The sequence below is a fragment of the Pleurodeles waltl genome, chromosome 2_2 (assembly GCF_031143425.1).
Source record: "Pleurodeles waltl isolate 20211129_DDA chromosome 2_2, aPleWal1.hap1.20221129, whole genome shotgun sequence".
Lineage (NCBI taxonomy): Eukaryota > Metazoa > Chordata > Amphibia > Caudata > Salamandridae > Pleurodeles > Pleurodeles waltl.
The window spans coordinates 499677096-499689295 of record NC_090439.1 but is presented as its reverse complement, the minus strand read 5'-3'; the positions used below and the strand labels follow the sequence as shown (position 1 = coordinate 499689295).

At 43.2% G+C, this 12200-nt stretch overlaps 1 protein-coding gene across 1 annotated transcript in view; it reads left to right on the top strand.

Annotated features, from left to right (window-relative positions):
- The window catches only part of ROCK1 (Rho associated coiled-coil containing protein kinase 1), a 1374854-nt gene that overhangs the window by 654432 nt on the left and 708222 nt on the right, over positions 1 to 12200 (top strand). The gene's annotated exons all lie outside the window — the stretch shown is intronic.

Below are 12200 nucleotides of genomic sequence, written 5' to 3'. Positions count from 1 at the left end.
AGAATCCAAATGACAGGGGTGGTTTCTGTTAAAGAATACATCTAGTGCACCCCTTATGAGGTAGGGTTATTGACAGCTGATAGATAATTGTTTGGGGGTAAGCTAAGTTTTTGTTTAGATTTAAAATCCTGATTTGATTTTATATATACATAAAGTATTCAAAGCTATGATCCAGCACAGGGCCCTCTCTTCATATCCGAGGCCTGATGAATCTTTCTCCTCTGTTCCAAGGAGTGGAGAGATAATTTTACTAGATTATTACAATCAATTGCAGCGTAACTCAATAGTCACACAGTAAACTGCAGAGTCCAAATTAAAGTTTCCAAGGGGTTTATTATAGACTCAAAGCCAAAGTTACATAGGTGATTCTCAAAACCATGGTTTAAATATACAAACACACCAATGGAAAATTAAGGTGTTGCACAATAGTAAATTGAAGCATCCTATAAAAGACAAAGACTTCAATAGCAACAATGCAGAAAATCAGGAAAAGTATGTGATGTCTGGATTCTAAAATTAAGTTCTTTTGCCTAACCATAGACTCTAGCTCCTAAGCTAATCTAATACAAAAGGAATATCTGAGAAAAGTCAGCAAACAGAACTTTGGTAGAAGATTCAGTTGAAGAGAGGCGCTGTGACATAAAGCCACATAGAAAGTATGAGGTTTTTACCTCAAAAAGGTCCGCTCTGAGCAAGGGACAAAAGGAATCGGAATCTCTCTCTAACTAAACCACACTTAAATTTAGGTTTTTCCAGGTGTGATGACCTCATCACCAGAACTCTCATTTGAAAAACAAAACTGCAAATCAATTATAATGGACACTTCAGGCTTCCGAAGCTGTTGTTTCTCAACCTTGTTACACTCTCGTATTTAGCAATCTTAAAAGCTATAGCTGCCAATGCCAGGATACCCATTCTGTCCTGTAACGCTTCTCTCAGGCTCTTATCTCCTGCACAATGAGCTCCTGGTTAGTTTTTGGCACCTGCAGCTTTGGAAAAACAAGCTTTCCCATTGAATGTTAGGACACACAAAAAGAATGTGGCATTCACTCCGACCAAACTAAAACGAACATAAATATATTTTCCGTTCAATAGGCTTTAAATGTCAAACTTGTAGACTATAAAATTATCAAAAAGAATAACATTTCTAGAATACTGTAACATAAACATTCTTGCAAATTAAGATTATATTTGGCATATATTAAACATTAACTTCATTATGCACTTTTACTAATATATTTTAGTGCACTACGTTTAACAATTTGTTTTACACATTACAAAAAGAAAAGTAACTACCACTTCTTCTCACTTTTTAGGAGGCATAATGCCACAGCCAGCGTGTGCTCTTTCAACCCTCCCTCTGATGACGTGTAATGTCATCACAAAACCACTTCATTTTTTTGTATTGTAAATCATTAATAGAGCACATTCCGGCCGTAGCATTGAAGCGCTAGTACTAGTGAGATATATGGGAACCAAAACCATACATAGTAAAAAGGGCACCTAAAAATCCCATCCTAATGGGAGAAGAGCCAAGTTTTTAATTTCTTTCTAACGCGAAAATATGTCTCTGTATGTCTGATCATCAGGGGTAGGGGGTTCCAGTGTCTGGCAGCCTCCTCAGAAAAGGCTTTCTCCCCCCACCTAACCCTATAACAACGGGGTCATGAAATAAGTTGTCCGGATGAAGATCTAAGTGTCCGAGCCGGTTGATACGGTTGAACTGATCTCAGATATTCACAGCCCTCTAAGTGGTGAACCTTGTAGGTTAAGCAAAGGGACTTAAACTTAAACCGTTTATCAACCAGTAGCCAGTGAAGCTGTTTGACAGCTGCTAGCAGATGCTGGGCACGGTAGATCTAAAATCAAGCGGGCAGCCGCGTTGTGGATAGGTTGAAGTTTATGAAGAGCAGATTTATTGATATTCAGCATTAAGGCATTGCAATAGTCCAGTCTAGATATAACCAGCGCCAGGGCCACCACCACTTTCAAATTTCCATGCAAAAATAGAAAGATTTTCTTGGGGGATCTTAGAGCCTCTTAGCAACCTTTAACCGTCTGGTTAACCTGTTGCTCAAATGAAAGGGAACTGTCAAATACAATCCCCAGATTTCTATCCGAGGTGCGTGAAACTGGGCACTCGCTGCACGACTCCGGCCACTCCACAGTTAACTGTCTAAACCAAAAAAAATGATTTCTGTCTTATCTCCGTTAAGTTTGAGCCAATTACTGCACATCCAGCTGTTAATCACTCTCATGCATTGCTGGAATCTGTCAACAGTTTTCTCCTAGTTGCGAGAGACCGGGATAGTCAACTGCGTATCATCCGCGTATGACACGGTGTGGAAGCCAAAAGAGGGCACCAGGCTTGCTGACAGTGCTACATAAAAATTAAACAGAGTAGGACTGAGAGAAGACCCCTGAGGGACACCGCAAGGTAATTGGAAGGGGGTTGCCCTGTAGTCCCCACAGGACACTGTAATAGATATGTTGGTAAGGAAAGACTTGAGGATATCAAGTGCTTTGTCTCTAACTCCTGATGAAGTCGCTGGATAAGACATTGCGGGTATAGTATCGAAGGCTGCGGACAAATCAAGCAGAACAAGAATGGTGCCTTCCCCCTGGTCAACTCTTCTGCGAATAATATCTGCAGAACATATCAGAGCAAATTCCGTGCTATGAGCCCGACGGAACCCGTGTTGAGACGAATCAAATCCACCATTCATTTGTAGAAAGTCTGCCAGTTCCATAGTCAGGTGCCTTTCCAGGATCTTGGCTAAGGTGGGTAACAAAGAGATAGGTCGGAGATTTGTTAAATCATTAGATTCCTTGCCTGGCTTCTTAATTAATGGAATCACAATAGATTATTTTCAGATATCCGGAAAGCATCCTTCCAGCAAGATGTCTGCTTATACGGGTTCCAGTGCCTTCGAAATCAGGTGGGGTACTAACTTAAGTATCCGTGGGGTCAGGGATCGTTCAGAGAACTGGATTTAACTACAGCTAATAGTTCAGAGATCCTTTTGGACGATAAAGGCGGAAAGCTGCTTAGCCTGTGGGTGGAGTCTAGAGGTATAGAATCATCCCGCACGCCCTCTTCTTGTTCAGGGGTAATTTGTACAAAATTTGCCTGCAGTTGAGTGATTAATTTTTTTTAAATGTGCAACTTTTTGGCAGAACAAATCTGAATTCTCTAGACCGGAAGAAGTGGGTGGAAGAGTGAGGTAGCGAACCACTTTAAAAAGTTCCTTCGGTTCGCTCTGTGCTTCTCTAATAATACGGGAGAAGTATTCTATTTTTGTTGATCTAATTGCTAGTTTATAATTCTCGAGAGAGCTCCTAGGTTTATCCCTCTACGTCTTGGTTTTATTAAGCTCCCATTTGCGTTCCTGTCTACGATAAATTCTCTGCAAATTTTTTAATTCCTCTGAGTACCAAGGAGCAGATAAAGAGCACCTCTGTTTAGATTCAAATAAAACCAGAGAAGCTAATGTTTCGACCTCGGCTCTAGTTCCCGTTTCAAAAATCTCTAACTTCGAGAGGCCCAGAGCTTTCGCCTGTTCCCAGCCTGACTTAAGAGCCCTGGCCAGGTTAGTCTCTTGTACCTTATGCCATGTTCTCCTAAATCTAGGCGCAGGGGATGTTTTAGTAACCGCTTCCGTGCCTACTACCTTGAAGGACAACAGATGAAGACCTGTCCGGTCAAGGGCCCTATTGTCTGACCTGGTACCATTACCCTGCCGAAAGAACATGCCATCCAGCGTATGCCCCGCACAATGCGATGGGGCCAAGTCTAAAATATGCTAATCCAAACTCAAAATGAGGCAAAAAAATTCACTAATAACTGGATCGAACTGATCTTCTAAATGAAGGTTGAAGTCGCCCAAGACAATTGCTTTGGGAGACAGGATAATAGGTTCAAGTATAGCGGGCCAAGCCAAGATAAAATCCTTCTTGGGGCCGGGCGGTCTATATAGTAATAGTCCCTCAAGAAGGATACTATACTGGAGGCGAAGCTTAAAAAAAGCTCCTTCACAAATGGTCTGGATGATGTTAAGCCCCTCCAGCGAACAATACAAATTATTCCTAAAAATTACTGCAAGCCCACTTCCTTGCTTCTCCAGCCTATCTAGTCTGGAAAAAGAGTAACCTAGTGGGGAGGCCAACAGGAAGTCTGGGTTAGAATCTTCTTTAGCCCAGGTTTCTGTGATGAAGAGGCAGTCGAGGTGAGCCGATTCAATCAATTCCCTGATTTCAAGTGTGTGCTTGCCCAAAGAGCGAGCATTAATTAATTCACAGGTAATGTGTGGCTCAGCGCTGCCTGCCAGACTATTATTTCGCAATTTAGTTTGTGTCTTAAATATGGGGGAGCCTTTATTGGATGTTATATTGGTATTCCAACCACACATCCCACAGTTCCATTTGCTAAAGTGGTCAGGATCTGCCGGCAAACAATGCCTGTAAGTGGACTCATGTTTAAGAGCTAAAAGCTCCTGTTTAGAAAATGTCCTGAGAAGGGGGGTGCAGGCACTTTGGGCAGAATGTCTGGCCCTCGGTCTCATCCGGACCGGGCGGGCTTGCCTTAGGTGTGCCTTTGGCGCAGCCGCGTCTCCATCTGCTTAAAAGTGGGAATGGGAGCCGTCTGGTCAATCCTACCTGAGAGAAACTAGACCATCGACTAGTTTCTCCGTCAAAGATGGCCGCCGCAGTGCCAACCGAGGAGGGCTCTAACAGGCCCTAACCTCGAGATAGAAAACCGGCCGTAGGGGAGGTCAAAGGTGAGAGAAACAATTAATTGACTGGCGGGAGAGGCTTACAGAGGTAAGAAGGAGGAAAGAATTCCAATGTTAAAAAGAAAGGGCGACAGGCCCAGACTATTGAGAATCAGTGCGCTGTGCTTGCCGGTAAGTAAATTATCAAATGCTTAAAATGCAATTAAAAACCATATATGCACTATTAAAAAACATCAGAGGGAACCCCTGACCCAATGAAGTAAAAATAAAATGGTATCTGGCCCCTCACCCACTGTGACCGCGCGGCCGCCTAAATGCAGGAATGGGAGCCGTCCGGTCAATCCTACGATGTCTACCACTTCTCCTGCACTCACACTTCGCTTAGATCTAGATTTTTGAGTCCAAACAGGATCGTCAAAATGTCCTGCATGATAAATTTTGGGTAAACAATCCCCAAATAACACTTGTAACATACCATACTTTTGGCAATCTGAAATAGGCACATTCTTGAATGAGACTATCTCAAACCTAGACATTTTAAGCAGCTTTCGTCTGGATTCTTCCAAGCGTTTCATTTCAGCGTAATATTTACACTGATTATCTTCCAACTCAACCGCTGCTCTCTTTCTACCTTGATGAATCTTCATCCCTCGGAAAATTTTGTATCCAACTAACAGAACTATTCGTACTCTGGAATTAATCAATGATCTCAACATGAAACCTGCAACTCCACTTCCCAAATTTCTGAACCATCTACCTATTGCAGAAAATCCATCTCCAGTCGCTTCCCTTGAACCAATGGCCTCTACCTCTTTCAAGTCCTTTGTCAACTCTGAAATATTCCAGATGTACTTATGCAAATCCTTACTTTTATCTGAAATGAAAATACAACGTTGTAGACCTCAAGCATCCAACATTCTCCGCCCTGTATTGCGAGCAGCGTGTCTAACATAAGTTGATTTTGTAAAATCATTGATCTGATCGCTTTCATCCCCGAATTTATTACCAGCAACGCTGCAGCAGTACTAGTGGTTAGTTTATCCACTATAGTAAGGCAACCTTCTAGTCTTCAAATCATTCAAAATCACTCCCCAGACAGGATTAAAGGACCAACGATGTCTACCACTTCTCCTGCACTCACACTTCCCTTAGATCTAGATTCTTGAGTCCAAACAGGATCGTCAAAATGTCCTGCATGATAAATTTTGGGGAAACAATCCCCAAATAACACTTGTAACATACCATACTTTTGGCAATCTGAAATAGGCACATTTCCCACAAATAAAATAAACTCGAGTGGCAACAGTGTCCTCTCCATCCAAATACAACTTAGTTTCCTTGAACTTCAAACGTGTTCACATTCACTTTCCCATGATCACATTATCAGATTCAGATCCTGCCATCCAAATGCACAATCTTCCCTTGTTTTCCCAGTCTAGAGCTAAGGCAGCTACTTTTCCTGCTAACTGATGTTCTGTTTCTTCCTTTGTACACTTATTTTGACTCTGGAAATGCTCAACTAACTGTAAGCTAGCTTCCAACCCTCTTTTTGTGTCCAACTTAATTCAGGAAATTCTTTTCAACCTCTGATAATATACAAGTTAAATTGGTGTGCGTAAACTGTCTAAAGCGGAAACGGGTTTAAAATATTTTGCAATTATTTTTATTTCCAAGGGAGCTGGATGTCTGTTGAAATGCTCAATTATAGGGATCACTGAAAGAGCTAAGGCCCTCGTTATGAACATGGTGGTCTGGGCCGCCATGCCGGCGGTAATTACCACCACCGGCATGGTCCAGACCGCCATATAATAAACATGGCAGAACCGCCACTTTTGAAACTCCTCCACCAGGCAGCCTGGCGATGGCCGAGTTTCCTATCCGACAGGACAGCGCTACAATCAGCGCTGCCCCTGGATAATGAGTCAGGTTCCACCAGCCATTCCCTGGTGGTTTACACCGCCAGGGAAAGGCTGCCGTAATGGGTGACTGGGGGCCCCTGCACTGCCCATGCAATTGGCATGGGCAGTGCAGGGGCCCCCATGCACAGCCCTGTCGCACATTTCACTGCCTGATTTACGGGCAGTGAAATGAGTGCTGCTGCACCCGCAGCACTGCTACATTGCCGCCGGCTTCATTTGGAGCTGGCGTCAATGTTCAGGCCCTGCGTTCCTCTGGCACGGCTGGCTCTGTTTCCACCTGCCGTCCAAGCTGAATGTTCTTTGTGGCTGGCGGTGGGTTCTGCACGCTCACGGTCTTCTGTTAACAGTTAGCGCCGAACTCGGCGGGTTTTCCTGCCAAGTAAGTAATGAGGGCCTAAATCTTAGTTTGAAAAATAATACTGATAAATGTCCTGTCCCATAAAACAAACTCAACAGTAGACTACATGAAATTCCATAAGTCACGGGTAAATGATAACTAATGCCTTCTGAAACAGAAGCATGCAGTTGAGTGCATTCATAGCAAACCCTCGCCTCCATAGTCTCTAAATATTCATATAACTAGCCGAAATATACATTTGCAGAATAATCTCCCCTAGATGCATGTAAGTGTAATGCTTTCTCATCTAACTTACCACTTTTTTTTTTTTTTTTAGGATTAATAGTGTGGGGGGCGTCTGTAGAAGTTATCTGTTCTATAGGACTGGTAAGGGCAAACACTCCTACTAGCAACATTATTAGTATTACAAGGGAAATAAGCAATAAAGCAAAGATTATTGATTTACATCTATTTCTCTTATTTGGCTCCATTATGTCTTTAAAACCAGATCTTTTATTAAGCAAATATGGCGGCAGCAAAATATTTCTTCGTTGATTTTAGCAATGCAAGCAGCAAAAGAAAGTTAATTTACCGATAATATAAAATCCTATTGAGAAGTTCCTAGCCCTACCCTGTGTTCTTCTAAGTGACATTTCTCTTTCTTCTACTGGGGCCTGGGATATCTTCCAGACTCTTGATTCCAATCAATGTAAATGCCTCTAATGTGCACGCAAACTAAACTCATAGGTGACAGTAAAAGTTCAAGGTATAATTCAGTCACAATGTTCAGTTCATGGAGGTTCAGCAGAACCTGTATGTTGACTCCAGTGCTTCAAGAATTTTTGTTCTGTGCCATTTGCATAGTAGGTCCACTCAGGTAAAGAATACCTACGAGTAGGTACTCTTGTTCTTTTTGACTTTCTGAATGCCATACCTTCGTCTTCACTTTGTCTCAGAATCAGAACAGAGTTCTCAGTTTTCCTCTGCAATCGCCGGTGGCACACTTTCTTAAGGCAGACACACTTTCCTCATTCTTGTATTTTGGGCCAGCGGTCTCCAGCTTCCACTCGCTTTCTTCCTGCTCTCGTTCCTTTTCCGAGGTCTGAATCTGATTCATTTGCAACAGAACATGCCTACTGTTTCAGCTTCAGAGTCAGTCGTCACTTGCTAAAGACTCTTCAACTTTGAGTGCTTTGTCCAGCTCTGCTTGGTCCCCAGAAGCTTGGCTGGCCTGTTCCGATTGTCTCTCACACCACTAGTTCCTCTGGGACAGGCGCTGTTGTAGCAAGGGGATACTTAACTCTGCTAGTATGGGAAGCTTGGATCCAATTGGGAAGACCTCCACACTTCACAGCGGCCTTGGTCACTAGGATCACCAGGAAAGGTTCAAGCCACCACGTTTCCAGACACATTTTTCAAATGTGTTTCTTTACCAAGACCCTGTCACAGGGACTAAGGTCATGGCACTGTTCCTGTAGTGGAGAAGCTGTAGTCACACGCCACATCAGCCAGTCCTTTGCAGTAGTCCATGACCATATCATATGTTATAGCCACAAGTGGATTCACAGGAATCGCTGGCTAGCTAATCGCCGTCCCCATCAGGATTTCGTGGGGGGCAGTCAGTCTTTCCATCAGGAACACTGCAAAGGCTCATCAGCACAAGGAGCAAAGCATCATGCAATTTCAAGGATGTCGAAGCACACACCTTTGCCAGTCTCGATTTCAATGTGCCATTCACTTGCTCAATGATACCCGAAGTCTCAGGTCTATTACTGAAGTGAAATCTCGATTCCGTTTGCAATGCTGTGCACAACAATTTCAGAACCTCATTCTAATGAGTTACTCGATGAGATTCTAAAGAGGTCAGAAGGCCAAACCTAGGTAGGAGTTCCCTCAACAGCAGTTTAGCTACAGTAAGACAGTCATTTTGCCTAGTTGGGTATGGTTCAACCCAATGGGAAAAGTTATACACAATAACCAAAACATACCTCAATCCATTGCACACAGGCATCTCATTGAACTCCATCCATATCCTGTTAAAATGTCCACCTGACATTCCTATGTGACTCAATGTAACTGCAGGTCTCTTTCCCGCATTGTTCTGTTGAGACACAACACATTGGTGACACAGCACTTCAGCCATCAATCTAAATTTAGGATTAAACCAAGTTTGTCTGAAAAATTTCGCCATAGCATCCCCAACAAAATAAGCAGGACCCTGAAAATGTCAGCCATAGGAGGTAACAGGCTGTTTGGCAACACTGGCCTGCCATCCATTGAAGCCCAAATGTCACCATCTTTTTTTACACAACCTGCCCTGACCCATCTCTGCTGTTCATCTTCAGATACTTAGTCATTAATCCTTTTCACCTCATCCCATGTATCAGCTGTTGTCAACAAAAGGTTAAGTTATTCTCATCCATTCCCTCGTTTGTGAATTCACCATTAAAGGTACAGATATTATGGGCACAGTACCTTGCGACCTCGTCTGCAAACCTATTGCCCAAAGTCATGTGATCCTCCCCCGAACGATGTGCAGGGTACTTGACTAATGCAACTTGTTCGGGCAATTGTAGTGCATCAGGGAGCTTTTTCACGTGGTCACTGTTCCGAATCTGAGATTTAGAGGACATCATAAAGCCTCACTGAGACCACAGTTGTCTGAAGTCCTGAACAACGCCAAAGCCGTATTGACTGTTGGTAAAGATAGTTACTTTCAATTGATCAGAGACACACCATGCTCTAGTAAGAGCAATCAATTCAGCTACTTGGGCATAACATATTCCTTGAAGCCAAGAAGCTTTGACAACTCCAGACAAAGTACAAACAACATAAGCTGCCCTCAAACGTCCGCCGTTGTCTCTCAAGCATGAACCATCAATATAAAGAACATAATAAGATTAAGGTAATGGTTCATCTTGTATGTCTGGTCTCGGTTTGGCACATCGAGACAAGCATGTTAATTTTCACGATCCTCAGTAGTTCCCCGATCCACTATTGGCTGCAGAGTAGCAGGATTCAAAATCCCACAAGGTTTGATTGTCACGTTCTCTGTGGCCAGTATGATCCGTTCGTACTTAGTAAGTCAACTATTTGTCAGGTGCTGCGTTCTAGTTCTGGTTAATAAATATTTAAATGAGTCAGGGACATACACAGGTAATGGTTTCACACCTTTCCTTGCTAGTGCAGACTGCATCTACTGATTTTAAACATCCAGGCAGTTGAGCTACAGGATCTAATGTGGCGGGAAGAATATACCACAGGTCTCTTAGCATTTCCATGCGTTTGAGTCAGCACTGAGAGAGCAGAGGCCTCCCTTTCACTGCAGAATGGTGCAAAATATTTGTTATAATTTGGCCATCCCCAGAGCATGACAGAGACGCCCTCGCCGCTCTAGAAACGCGGCAAGGCAACCGTTGTCCCATGGTACTGGATCAGAGACCTCCTTGTGTGTGAGCCTCTTTAAAGGCTTAGCCACCAGAGAAAAGTTGGGTATTCACTGTTTACTGTAACCCATAATTCCCCAAAAAAACCCTGACCTCTGTATGTAGTTGGCGGACCAATTTTCAGTATTGCTGAAATTCTCTTATAACACTTTTCTTACTCCTTTCTCAATATGCTGTCCAAGATACTGGAACTGTTTTCTACAATATTGCAACTTTCCTGGGATTACTTTGTCCATTCTCAACCAAGTGGTTCAGAAATGCAGTGATATCCTGTTTACGAGCTTCTGGAGTATTCAACACCACTATGAGGTCTTCAATATACTAAGTCAGGACTGAATTGCATGGCTTAACCAAGGATTCCAGATATATCTCCAAGATCGAATTGAAAATCGATGGTGAATCAGTATATCCTTGTGGAACTCGCACCATGCCAAAACCCTGGGCTCGAGCCGGAATGTGAAGAGGAATTGACTATCCTCATGCAACAGTATCGAAAGAAGGCTTGACACTAATCAATGACGGTGAACCACTCAGCCTCACATGGAGTCTGAAACAATATTACAGCTAGATTCAGTTCCACAGTGCAACATGCAACAACAATATTGTTTATTTTCCTAAGGTCCTGTACAATTCTGTATTTTCCATTTGGTTTCTGAAGACCCATAATGGGAGAGTTAAAAAGACTTCCTATGATCTCTTTCAGAATTCCCTGCTGTAGCATTGATTCGATCACAGGAGTTATTTGAGCAATCACTTTAGGGGTCAAATTAGATGGTGGAGTTTTGTGAAATTCATAATTTGGTTTAACAGTAATCCGGACAGGTTCCACACCTTGTTACCAGTCCAATATCTTTTCGTGAAAGATCCCGCACTTCAACAGTTTCTATTAAATCCGGAAGCAAATCGTCAGCTGTTAACCAAGTCCCTAAGGTGCAATGCATTTCACTTTTCATCAACTCAGACAGCATCCTCTTCTTGGGTATGAACTCCTTTTCCTGCTTGGGTACAATAGATGACACACTTTAATTTTGACAGTAATTTTCTTTCCATGAGGCTCACTAGTCTGCGATCCCTTATTATATGCTTGTCTTAAAAAGATCCTATTTTTTTCTGTGACCTGGGCAGTTTTGGCAGCTGTCATTTGTTTACTCTCCCCACCAACAACTTGGATTGTATTTCCCAGGAGGTGCAGGTTTAATACTTCTACTATTCTCAGAGTAGAATGGTTAGCACCAGTGTAAGGAAATGCCTTCCTTGGCCTGGTTACCCCCTGACTTTTTGCCTTTTGTTGATGCCAGTTATGATTGAAAGTGTGCCATGACCCTTCTAACCAGGCTTCAGCACCAGTGTTCTTTCCCTAAACTATACCTTTGTTCCCACAATTGGCACAGCCCTGGCACACAGATAAGTCCCTTGTAACTGGTACCCCTGGTACCAAGGGCCCTGTTGCCAGGGAATGTCTCTAAGGGCTGCAGCATGTCTTTTGCCACCCTGGGGACCCCTCACTCAGCACATGCACACTGCCTCACAGCTTGTGTGTGCTGGTGGGGAGAAAATCACTAAGTCGACATGGCACTCCCCTCAGGGTGCCATGCCCACCTCTCACTGCCTGTGGCATAGGTAAGTCACCCCTCTAGCAGGCCTTACCTCCATAAGGCAGGGTGCACTATACCACAGGTGAGGGCATATGTGCATGAGCACTATGCCCCTACAGTGTCTAAGCAAAACCTTAGACATTGTAAGTGCAGGGTAGCCATAAAGAGTA